The sequence below is a fragment of the Meriones unguiculatus genome, chromosome 6 (genome assembly GCF_030254825.1).
Source record: "Meriones unguiculatus strain TT.TT164.6M chromosome 6, Bangor_MerUng_6.1, whole genome shotgun sequence".
NCBI classification, from domain to species: domain Eukaryota; kingdom Metazoa; phylum Chordata; class Mammalia; order Rodentia; family Muridae; genus Meriones; species Meriones unguiculatus.
In genome coordinates, this window is record NC_083354.1 from 106,442,331 (window position 1) to 106,454,518 (window position 12,188).

At 36.9% G+C, this 12,188-nt stretch overlaps 1 pseudogene; it reads right to left on the reverse strand.

The window, feature by feature from the left end:
- Nucleotides 1-3,604: 3,604 nt before the first annotated feature.
- On the reverse strand, nucleotides 3,605-10,097 carry LOC132654886 (bifunctional phosphoribosylaminoimidazole carboxylase/phosphoribosylaminoimidazole succinocarboxamide synthetase-like; annotated as a pseudogene).
- Between the last annotated feature and the right edge of the window lie 2,091 nt (nucleotides 10,098-12,188).

Genomic DNA, 12,188 nt, shown 5'->3' on the forward strand with positions numbered 1-12,188 from the left:
GGAAAGACTGATGCGTGTGTCAAATTTGGAAACACAAGGCCACAGTTAGGAGGCCGGCAGGTTCTAAAGGTACCTGTCGAAGAATGGCAGCACAGAGGGCCCTTTGAAACTGTTAGGGGACAAGTAGAACACCTCAGGGACAGAAGAATGAAGCTGTGTCACAACCCGTGCAGAGGCACACAAAACAAGGTATTTGGTGATCCTAAAGCCACACATCCGAGCAGGTGGCTTGGAAGAGAAAGTCTGGCAAACTTCTCATCTTTGTTCCCATAGAGATGGTGGCCTAGGACTATTAATAGGTGGTGAATTTTTTACAGTGTCTATGTTTTTTGCAAACATGGTGTAATAAATATATTTGCTAACTATGGAATTTAAAGCCTCTAAAGGCAATATGAATAACTGGAAAGCTTAAAATAGACCATGTATGGTGTCATGTGTGAGACAGATGATCTAACAGTAACTGCATTTATAAATTATTTAACAGGATACTATATTATTTTATAACTAGAGCATTGGATAGTAATGTAGTACAAAAAAATTTGAAGATTCTAAATAATTGAATACTGGCAAACATATGGTACAAGATATAATTTAAATGTAATCTTTAATAGATGGGTAAGTTGTAGAATTGAAGTTATTAAAGCAGAACAGAAATTTCTCACTTTTAGTTTATTTGATGGACAGATACTATTTTTTTCATGTGCAGGATGACGGGAGAGAGTACTAGAAGATCAGGGGAATGGGACAAGCTAGAACCTTAAGACAATGGAAACTCCCAGGAATATAAGAGGGTGACCCAAGATAGAACTGCTACTTATGGGGGATATGGAGCTCGAACTGGCCATCTCCCATAAGCAGGCCAGACTTTTAACAGAGGGATGAGGACTCTAACACAGCCACAAAACCTTTGACCCACAATCTTTCCTGCCTACAAGATGGAGCAGAAATTGACAGACTTGTCGATCAATGACTGGGCCAGCTTGAAACCAATGTCCATAAGAGGGAGCCAACCCTTAACATTGCTAATTATATTCTGCTATGCTTGCTGACAGGAGCCCAGCATAACCATCATCAGAGAGGCTTCACCCCACAACTGATGGAAACACATGCAGAGGCCAGAGGAGTCAGAAGGGTCAAGGATACCACAGAAAATCTATACTAACAACTAATTAAGTCCATGGATGCTCACAGATACTTAACTACCAACCAGAGAGCATGCATGGGACAAACATAGGAACTGTACATACATGTTACAGCTGTGCAGCTTGGTCTTAATGTGGGACTCCTAACAGCAGGAGCAGGGGCTATCTCTGACTCTCTTGCTTGCCTTTAGATCCTTTCTCCCAACTGGGCTGTCTAGTCCAGCCTCAATAGGAGAAGATATGCCTAGCCTTTCTGAAACTTGATATGCTAAATCTGATTGATTTCCATGGGAAGCCTCTCCTTTCCTGAGAAGAAAGGGAGAAGGGGTGAATGCAGGGGGTGGGTTAGAGAAAGAGGGACTGGAAGAGATGGATGAAGAGGAAGCTGTGATTGGGAGTTAAAGTAAATAAATAATTTAATTAATAAAACTATGTAACATCTAAGGACGCACATTAAAATAAAAATTAAAAATCTATGCACAAAACATTTGATTCATATGTATATGAAATTATTTAAATATTCTGCTAAGAGAAAGTAAAGTTATTGGTTGACTGCTTTTTCCTAAATACATAATTTAACAAAAAAGTATTTAAATTAACATATTTAATCACATCCTAATAAACAAAGTTATCCAAAACTATTGTACTTTACTCTGTACACAATGGTCACTAGACAGCTTGTATAAATGCATCAAAGTTCTAAACAAAAATACAAAAATTACTTTTAACATATTGACATATTTTCAAAGTGAACCGGACAGTTCAACATCATAAACCTCAGTACATAAGGGATTTTTCTCTTTTCCAGGCAGACACTGGCGTAATGGACTTGCTAAATGCATGCATTTGATATAAGAAAATTATGGTAATGTGACATTCCTCCTACATGATGGAATACTCTTTTAGATAGTGAAACATATTAATAACACACATGATAGAGTTCTTTTTGGCTCTTGACATTTAGAACCAAATTTTTCAAAGGTTGTCCTCATTATGAATGTATACAGTAAGCATAAGCCACACCACACTGCACACATACACACACACACACACACACACACACACACACAGAACCTCAGTAGAGTTTTGTACAAATCAACAGGTAATTAAAAAAATTTTTTAAAGCAAAGTCCTTAAAGCAAAATCTCTCGTCAATATTTTTGTGCATGGGTACAACTCCTACATAAGCCTACCTATCTTTGTAATAAAAATACTGGGGCCCAAATAAAGGTTAAAAAACTACTCAGATCATAACACAATGTTATATTCTCTTCAACACACACACAAAATTATGTTTCTTAGAAATCTGAATATGTGCATTTGTATTTCAATACTCATTTACAAGAAGTGTTTAAATAGCACTTGAAGAGAGTCAATGTAAAGGGTTGTGTTATCACTAAGAGGACCCAGCCTTTGGTTATTTGATCTCATTCCTACAAAAGATGATCTTCTTTCTGTGCATGCCATGCAGCATTTGGAGATGGTTTTAGGGATGCACGTCACGCTGAATTTCGCAGGGCAGATGTACAGTATACACCTCAAAGTTCACTGCTTTGCAGTCTAGAAACTATGTTACCAGACAATGGGTATGACAGTTCTCAGAGCTTCCTGAGACCTTCCTGAGGATGGGAATAATATGAATAGGCAACTTAATTGTCTTCGTAGAGTATTTTTAGAAAATGCTGTTTCTTTTTAAGAGAAAAGGCAAAACTGCCTTATGTAAGTTAATGCATTTACTTAAATACTCACGTCAGAGCTTAATTGAAAGTACAAAGAGGCAGGTCCAGCTCAGAGACAAGGAGCCACACCTTGAAATGTAAGCTACCTGAAGTTTTTTATTATTGTTATTTTTAAAGTGTGTGTGTGTGTGTGTGTGTGTGAGAGAGAGAGAGAGAGAGAGAGAGAGAGAGAGAGAGAGAGAGAGAGAGAGATATCATTCAACTGCAGGTACAGAAAGAAGCCAAAGGGGTCAGACCTCCTGGAGATAGACTTAAAAGATATTTGATTCACTTGACATGGATACTGGGAACCAAATTCAGGTCCTCTGCAAGAGAGCCATACTGGTCCTAAAAACACAGAAACACCGCTCCAGCCCCATAAATGACATTTCATTGCTAATGTTATGTATGTATCTACCTAATAAAGACCATACAGTGGGTGAGATAGAATTGAACAATGTCATATCAGTTTTTCTAACTATAAGGATTTGTTTTCAATACATAGTTTAGGCTGGCTTTGAACACAAAGTGATCCTGCTGCTTCAGACTCTGGAGTGCAGAGATTACAGTTATGCATAAGTATGTGGAGCCAAAATATTTTAACGACAAATACCCACCAACAATTTATCAACTCATCAATCTAGAGGGCTAGTAAACTGAATTGTTTTCTCTGATGTAAAATAATCTTGCTTGATGTTTTTTATCCAAACCAGAAATATGTAACTTTTCTCCTAAAAATTAAAATTACTTTCTAGCAAACTGCATCCTTTGATTTTTTTTTTGAACATGATTTAAGGATACCTATATGTTCAATATGTTTGCTTGTAGTTTGTCAACACGGAATAGTTGCTAAATATCTGAGCAGCAAACTGGCCTGCTCCTTCTGGAGAAAATATAGTTGACCACACAACACTGGGCAGTCAAAGACATGAGCATGTATCCTGAGCACCACAGTCTGCTGAAATGTACATCACTGGGCCCTCGCCATTGCTTCTGCCTGCCACTGTGACACATACAGTAGGTATACTAGCCCGTTCATAGTCTGCTTTAATCTTCATAATTTCATCCGGCTCCTTATGGGCAGATGTTGTATCCCAAAGTTCACATGGAATCTCAAAATCTCCACAATCCTTCTTAATTATTTTTACAGTGACCAAGGTCCAAAGTTGAACCTATCAGCGCTACACTTACTGTCTGACTTCAACAGTTATCCCCCCTGGACCAGCAGCTCGCTCAGACCTTTTGTTTATCATTTGGAGTCCTTCGACAGTTAGAAGTTTGAGGTCACAGTAAGACAGTCTTTCTGCTTGCTCCCATCTCCTGAAGGCCAGTGTCCCAATGAATCATTATCAATAACATCAGCAAGAACAATCTCTTTGGTAGTTACATCAACACCAAATTCAATCTTTATATCATCCAGTATACAGTTCTGAGCAGCCAGGATTTTTTTCAGTATTTCAAAAATAGCCTATGTAGCATGACTCATGATGTCCACTTCAGTCTGGCATATAACAAATACAGAAAAGCAAAGTTTTGTAGCCAGGAGTGTCTCCTCAGACCACGGCAGATCATTGTGTGCATCATCCTTGGAGAACCCCTCCTTTACAGCAGGGGTTCCCTGTAAGAAAAGATCTACTTGCTTTTCTTCAGCACACCAATTCAATTGGAATCATTTCATTTTGGGGTGCAATGAAAGCAGTCTCCCCACATTTCTTGGTGAAAGTAGCTTTGATACTGGCTTCCTGTAACAACTGAAAAATACTGGTGGTGACTTTATTGGAGTGTGCAACCTTGTCTTCCAGGTGGTTCTTTCTAGCTGCATTTCCTGCTGTGATCTGGTCCTTGGACTGCAGAACGACTCTTCCAGGATTATCTAACAGTTCACACTTATTTTGTCTTACTCTCATGGAGTTTTCTCCCACTGTTCAGTACCTCAGCTGCCGTTATTATTGTGTACAGGCTGGAGAGCAAAGCAGGCAGGGAAAACTAGACTATCTGGATTTGAATCTCATATCCCAGTCAGTAAGTTTGTGGAAAAATAATTTCCTTGTCAGAAATGGGTTATTATTTCTTCCAACCACGGATGAGAGCAATTGCTTGTTAAGTATATGGAAATATTTATCAGACATGGACCGTTGTGCCTGGTGTCTAAAACATTAATGAGAGGACGCTGCTATCATTAGCCAAGTCTGTGTCTTCGGATACTGATAATGTTGTTCTTTTCCTTTAAAAAATAATGTTCTTCCAATTGACAGGTGAATTTGTCCATACATCAGGTATGAAATCAAGTTTTAAAGTATATATATATATATATATATATATATATATATATATATATATATTTGTATGTATGATGGAATGGTTGGTGCTGATACTGAATAATTGATGCTGCTAATTATCACATGCCTTACCTCATATGAGCATAGTTCTGTCAGGAATCAATAGAAGTTGATCTCAGAAAAGTAGAAAGGAGGCTCGTGGTTATTGGAGATTGAGTAATTTAGACAAGAAGATTAAGGAGGTGTCATTCAAAGAATATGAATTTACCAGGCACATCAGATCGAAAGATTAAATTTAAAATTCTGTTTAGGGCATACGAACAGTAAATAATGACAAAATTTTGCATCCTTGAAGAATATTGAAGTACTTTGTTTTGACCATGCTCATTTTAGGTTTTATATTTCATTAGATTTTTTTTTTAGCCCTAAAACTTCCTCTTGGAGGAAGAACCAATTGGGATTTGTTTGTATGCTGTGACAATTATCACCGTTGCATGAAATGAAATTCACAAGATGGATACATCCAGAAAGTATTTGGCATCAAAAATATATTTAAAACCAAAATGTGTCAAGGCGAAATGGAAGTCACACCCAGAAGTTGTATTTCCTTACTAAATATATATATATATATATATATATATATATATACATATATATATACATACATACGTATATATATACATATATATAAGATTTGGTTCTTGCTTACCAAATCTTATATATATGTATATATATGTGTGTGTATGTATATACATTTAGTAAAGAAATATATATTGTATATATATATACGATATATATATAAGCAAGAAGCAAATCTGTTTCCCTCATCCAGAAAACTGTGATGCATAAATTTCATTTAAGTCTTAATTTAACAGCTCATAACAAGCTTCAGCAATGCAAACATTTGATGAAAGTGTAAAAGTACCTACTGGCTTTTTATAATCGTCTTACCATTATAGGACCTCACCTTAGAAAACCAGATCTTTTGCAAATCAAAACGACCCTGAGATTTCACCTGACACCCACCAGAATGGCTAAGATCAAAAACTCAAGTGACAACACATGCTGGAGAGGTTGTGGAGAAAGGGGAATGCTCCTCCATTGCTGGTGGGAATGTCATTTTATACAACCACTTTGAAAATCAATCTGGCACTTTCTCAGACAATTAGGAATAGTGCTACCTCAAGATCCAGCTATACCACTCCTAGGCATATATCCAAAAGAGGCTCATGTACACAACAAGGACATTTGCTTAACCATGATTTTAGTAGCTTTATTCGTAATAGCCAGAACCTGGAAACAACCTAGATGTCCCTCAGTTGAGGAATGGATACAGAAATTGTGGTACTTTTACACAATGGAATACTACTCAGCAATTAAAAACAAGGAAATCATGAAATTTGCAGGCAAATGATGGGACCTAGAAACAATCACCCTGAGTGAGTTATCCCAAAAGCAGAAAGACACACATGGTATATACTCACTTATATAGACCTATAAGATAAGATAAATATACTGAAATTTATACACCTAAAGAAGAAAAACAAGAAAGAAGACCCAGGGTAAGATGATCAATCATCACTTAGAAAGACAAATGGGATAGACATTGGATGTAGGAGGAAACAAGTAACAGGACAGGAGCCTACCACAGAGGGCCTCTTAAAGACTCTACCTAGCAGTGTATAAAAGCAGATATTAAGACTCATAACCAAACCTCCGGCAGAATGCAGGGAATCAAAAAAAAAAAAAAAAAAAAAAGGAGGGGGGAGTTAATACAACCTGGAGAGGACAGGAGTTCCACAAGGATAAAATATATCTGGGCACAGGGGTCTTTAATGAGACTATTTTTCCAAACAAGGACCATGTATGGATGCAACCTATAGCCCCTGCTCAGATGTAGCCCTTGGTACCTCAGTATCCAAGTGGATACCCTAATAAGGAGAACAGGGACTGTTTCTGACATGAACTCGATGGCGGGCTCTTTGACCTCCCCCCCCACACACACACACAGGGAGGAGCAGCCTTGCTAGGCCACAGAGGAGAACTTTGCAGCCAGTCCTAAAGACTGCTGATGGAAGGGGAGGAGGTTCTCCCTTATCAGTGGACTTGGAAAGGGGCAGGGAGGAGATGAGGGTGGGAGAGTGGGATTGGAAGGCAAAGAGGGAGCAGGATACAGCAGAGATACAAAGTTAACAAACTGTAACTAATATTTAAAAAAATAAAAATTAAAAAAATAAAAAAAATTAATAAAAAAGTGAAAAAAAAGAAAAGAAAAGAAAACCGGATCTTTAATAAACATGTCCAGTGAATTGAACATTCTGGTAGACTCCATATGTTTAATCTACACAGGATGAAATAAAATCATCATGAAGCCACACACTTTGGCTCAAGCCAGCAACACTACATGGTGAAAAGTGATCTGTCAGTTGTTTCTCTTTCGTGTAGAGAAAGTGGAGGATTTCCCTTGAGACTTTTGTAAGACGGAACTGGCCAGTGGGACTAATCATAAGCTCTCCTTCCGTGCTAACATCTCGTGTTCCCAAGTCTCAGTTTCCTGAATTACCGGGAAGTGAGGTGAATCGCTTAGGCCCAGACTACAAATAGGAGCCAATGTCAATCTAAATTAATTCATGGTGACTGTGGAGGATCTTGGGCTGAGCCTCATTTTCTGATTTTGCATCTGGCTCCAGGGAAAAGGGAGCAGATATAGGGGTACAGTGGGTTGTAATCTACATCTTTCTTTTCACTCGGGTCGGATTGAGTAAAGAAATAAACTACTCTGTAGCTCTTCTGAAAAGTATAAAGTATATAATAATGTTTTCAAAAGCATCTTTTAACCTGATGAAAAGAAAAATACAACATGACATCACTTGTTAATCAGTAATAATTTTACACATAAAAACTCAAAATTATCCCAAATACACTGATTTTTATCATAGGGCCAAAAAAAAAAGGTTTTAGTTTTAGAAAAATTTTCACCCTTCAAATTGACATTTTTTCCCCATAGACAACTGAGCATAAGTAAATACAGGTTATGGATGGTCTGGGACCACTTATGACCCAGGACCATCTCAAGAAGAGATTTTAGTTAACTGTGAGTCTCTCCCTGGAGCCTGAAATAAGTACAACAGGAACAAATTAGATTGCTAAATAGTACCCAGTCCATACATGCAATTTGAATGTATTGCTGTTTAAAATATTTATTTTAAATGTTTAATTTACTATGTATGTGTGTGTTGCCTGCATGTATCCCTGTGCAAAACTCACACACAACAGTGTGTATTAGTGTTTGGTGACGACAGAGCCCAGAAGAGAACATCAGATCTATGGTTGATGGTTGTGAGCTATCCTGTGGATGCTGGGAATCGACCCAGACTTCTGGGAAAACAGCCAGTACTCTCATCTGCTGAGCCCCCTCTCCAGCCCCTCCAGGCTATCCTTGTCAAATCGTGTTGCCCACTGCCACAGACATTTTCATCTGGTCTTCTTCAGTCATTAACTTTCCCTTCAAAGTTATTATTATTATTATTATTATTTGTAAATTTCAAAACCATTTAATGTCTGAACCTTCTTTCTTTCTTTCTTTTATATTTGCCCTTTTTTATTGTTTGTTATTATTAGTTACATTTTATTAATTTTGTATCCTAGCTGTATCCCCTCCCTTATTCCCTCCCAATCCTACCCTCCCTCCCTCATCTCCTCCCTGCTCCTTTCTAAGTCCACTGATTGGGGAGAACCTCCTCCCCTTTCATCTGATCCTGTTTTATCAGGTATCTTCAGGACTGGCTCCAAAGTCCTCCTCTGTGGCCTACCAGAACTGCTCCTCCCTTGGGGGATGGGGAGTCAAAGAGCCTGCTTAAGTCTCTGTCAGAAATAGTCCCTGTTCCCTCTACTATGGGAAACCAATTGGTTATTGAGCTACCAGGAGCTTTGTCCGAGCAAAGGTTCAGGGTTATATCCATCCATGGTCCTTGGTTGGAGAAACAGTTTCAGAAAAAAACCCTGTGCCCAGATATATTTGGTCCTTGTGGGGCTCCTATCCTTTCCCTGTCATACTAACTCCCCTTCTGCCAGAGGTTTGGTTATGAGTCAAAGTTATTTTTTAAACTGAAAACGTTATTTATAAAATTTGTTTGTTGATGCTGCCTGCGACCTAGGTTCTTCTAGCTGATTAGTGTAGTGAACTTGGTGTTGCTAGGTGGCCTAGCTTAGACTCCAGTTTGCACCTATCTTAGTGTGGAGCACAGACTTGATCCCTTGGGAGCAGGCTTAGAGTTGGCTCACGTTATTGGTGTGAATGACATTTAGCAGATGATGCCTAGAGGACCAGTCTATAGACAGGAGAAGAGGGAGAGAGATGTCTGGAGACATTGAACGGTGACAAAACCACTGCTCACCCATATTCTGGGGCAGAAAAGCAACGAGTTGTCTCCTGTTGGGGCCACGTTTCCTCCATGATATTCATTGCGTGTGGTCTCCCCAACAAAAGAATATGACTTTGGAGCCAAAAACATCTGCTGAGCAGAATCCCTTTCCTTAGGACCCTGCTGAAAGCTGGTGTCAATCTCAGGTGGCATTTATAGCAACTAAGTCCATAAGTCTGAAAGAGGTTGGGATCAGTTCACCATGTTGATGTGCTGAGTTAACCACACTGAGTTAAGAGCCAGAACCCTGTCTAATGATGTAATGACCTCTATCTTATTAGATAAGAGCTTACAGATTGAAAACCAATCTTTAACACAGAACACTATGTTATTTTTACAGCTTTCTTCCAGAGCGTTTATGTGCAATACAGCACAGCCACACAAAAACAACCAAATCATGCATCCACGTACATTTTAGAATAACTTCAGGTAAGGCCACACCAGTCATTACTCGGTTTTCATTACACGGAGGACAGAGAATTACGCTGGTCCACACTGCTTCATGGTGGCAGAGCCATAGGGACTGAAATTCATCCGCCTTCAACTTTGCAGTTCTGGTCCTGCAGCAGACTGTCACAAGGAAGAAAGGATGTTTTTAATGAAATCTGCTTCCAGGCTCCAGCAACAGCCTTTTCTAGCCAGTACTAAGCTACTCTACCAAGGTTCTTATCGCTCCCTCTCATTTTCATCTCAACATAGTGAACACATGCCCATCTTTATTTCTTTCAGATACTACCTATAATCAAATTGGCAGTGATCAAAGAAAACCATTTCTGTTCAATCAGCCAAAAATGTGCAGTAGTGTGAAGACTCGGGATAATTAGCAAAAAAACACATCACCTGAGGACTTTCTTATTGGTACACATACACATCCACACAAAACCCATGAAATATATCGCATTGGACAATGCATCATATTAATCCACCTATGTACTGGAATTTGTTGCTTGGTTTTTAAAACACCCTCACATAGCTACTGTATAAACCCAAAGAATTCAAGATTTATAAAGTAAAATAGTGCAGGGAAATTCTGTGGATTACTGCTATTTGTACTAAAAATGCAAAATGTTTATGAGTTTCGTTAAATGTGTACCAATCGAATCATATTTATGGCCATACATTTTAATCTCCATTTATACTATTTGAGATACTACTGGCTGTATAAATAAATGCAATACTGAGTCAATCGCCTGCATTTTCGGTTTTCAACTGCGCTCTCATTTGTTTACATGTATGAAATTACATGCAAAGACAACCCGTTTCTAGTTCTTCGATTCAAATCAGAGTATTTAGGGAACAGTGCCACCTATTGCTATGAAGTTAAAGTATCTTTTATTGTTATGATTTCCTTAGTATTTGATCCAATTCTCTTATTTTTAAATTTCATTTGTCATAATAATATTTTATAGTAGTTAATATGTAATTTTAAATATTAAATTTTCAAATATATATTTGAAATGTATATTTAAATGTATAAAGTTTTGAGAAGCAACATCAAAATGAAATAATTTAGGCTTACATTTTAATCTCTAACTTTGTAAAACCACATTACAGTAATTTATTATATTTTCATGAATAAGTAGAATTTAATATCACCTGTGGCAAATAATTTAGGAGAACATTTCAAAATATTATTAGAATACATAAATCAAATTTTCTTTGCTGTGATAAAAGCTATAAATTTTATCTAAGAAACTTATCAGTCCTTTAATTTTGATTTGCATGAGAATATTTATATTGTATGAGAATATTTATATTGCATGAAAATATTTATATTGTAACAGGATACATACTTTTATCTTTTTCTATTTTGTGATAAGAATACAAAGACAACTATAAACAAATGTTCATATAAATTAATAGCACATATGCTCATATATTAATATCAATGCTTCTTTTAGCAAAATACTATTTTGATATTTCTACTGTAACCGCCTATTTATAAACATGAATAAAACGTGTATTTGATTAACAAATTTCTCAATCTTTACTTATGTATCTACAACTTTCAAATTTATACTTTTATAATATGGTATGATTTCATATTTTCACTATACATTAAAAGTTGCATATGGTTTCATATACTAGGCTACCTACAAATATTAAGAAAAGTTCTTCCAATTTCTATGCTAAAGCATCCAATGAATTCAAATAAAGGGGAAGCAGAACCTCTCCTCTCTTCTCCAAAGGACAATGGCATAAGTGATAATTGCCAATTTTGGAACCTGTAGATAAGCAAAAAAAGAAATGGCTCAGCTTTTTAAACACATGATATTCCCATTGCAATCATTAGGGATAGTATCATCAATTGTGCATTATTTATAAACTAATATAGACTATATGGTTTTTGAAATTATAATTCCTCTTAGGATTGTGTAGAATCATTGTAATTTGATGATAATATTTATTTAAATCTCTCAGTTACATCTTTCATATTGCATTATATCACACTGAACTGTTTATTGATTCCATATTCACATAAAATGTAATAATATATTTAGATCACCTCAAATTTTGCAATTTAAATTCAAAGTATTAGAAAGGCTTCATAATGTGTTAATATTCTTAATTATCAGAGGCTCACTCACTGAGTGACCTATTTCTTCTATAGTTGTACATATAAGA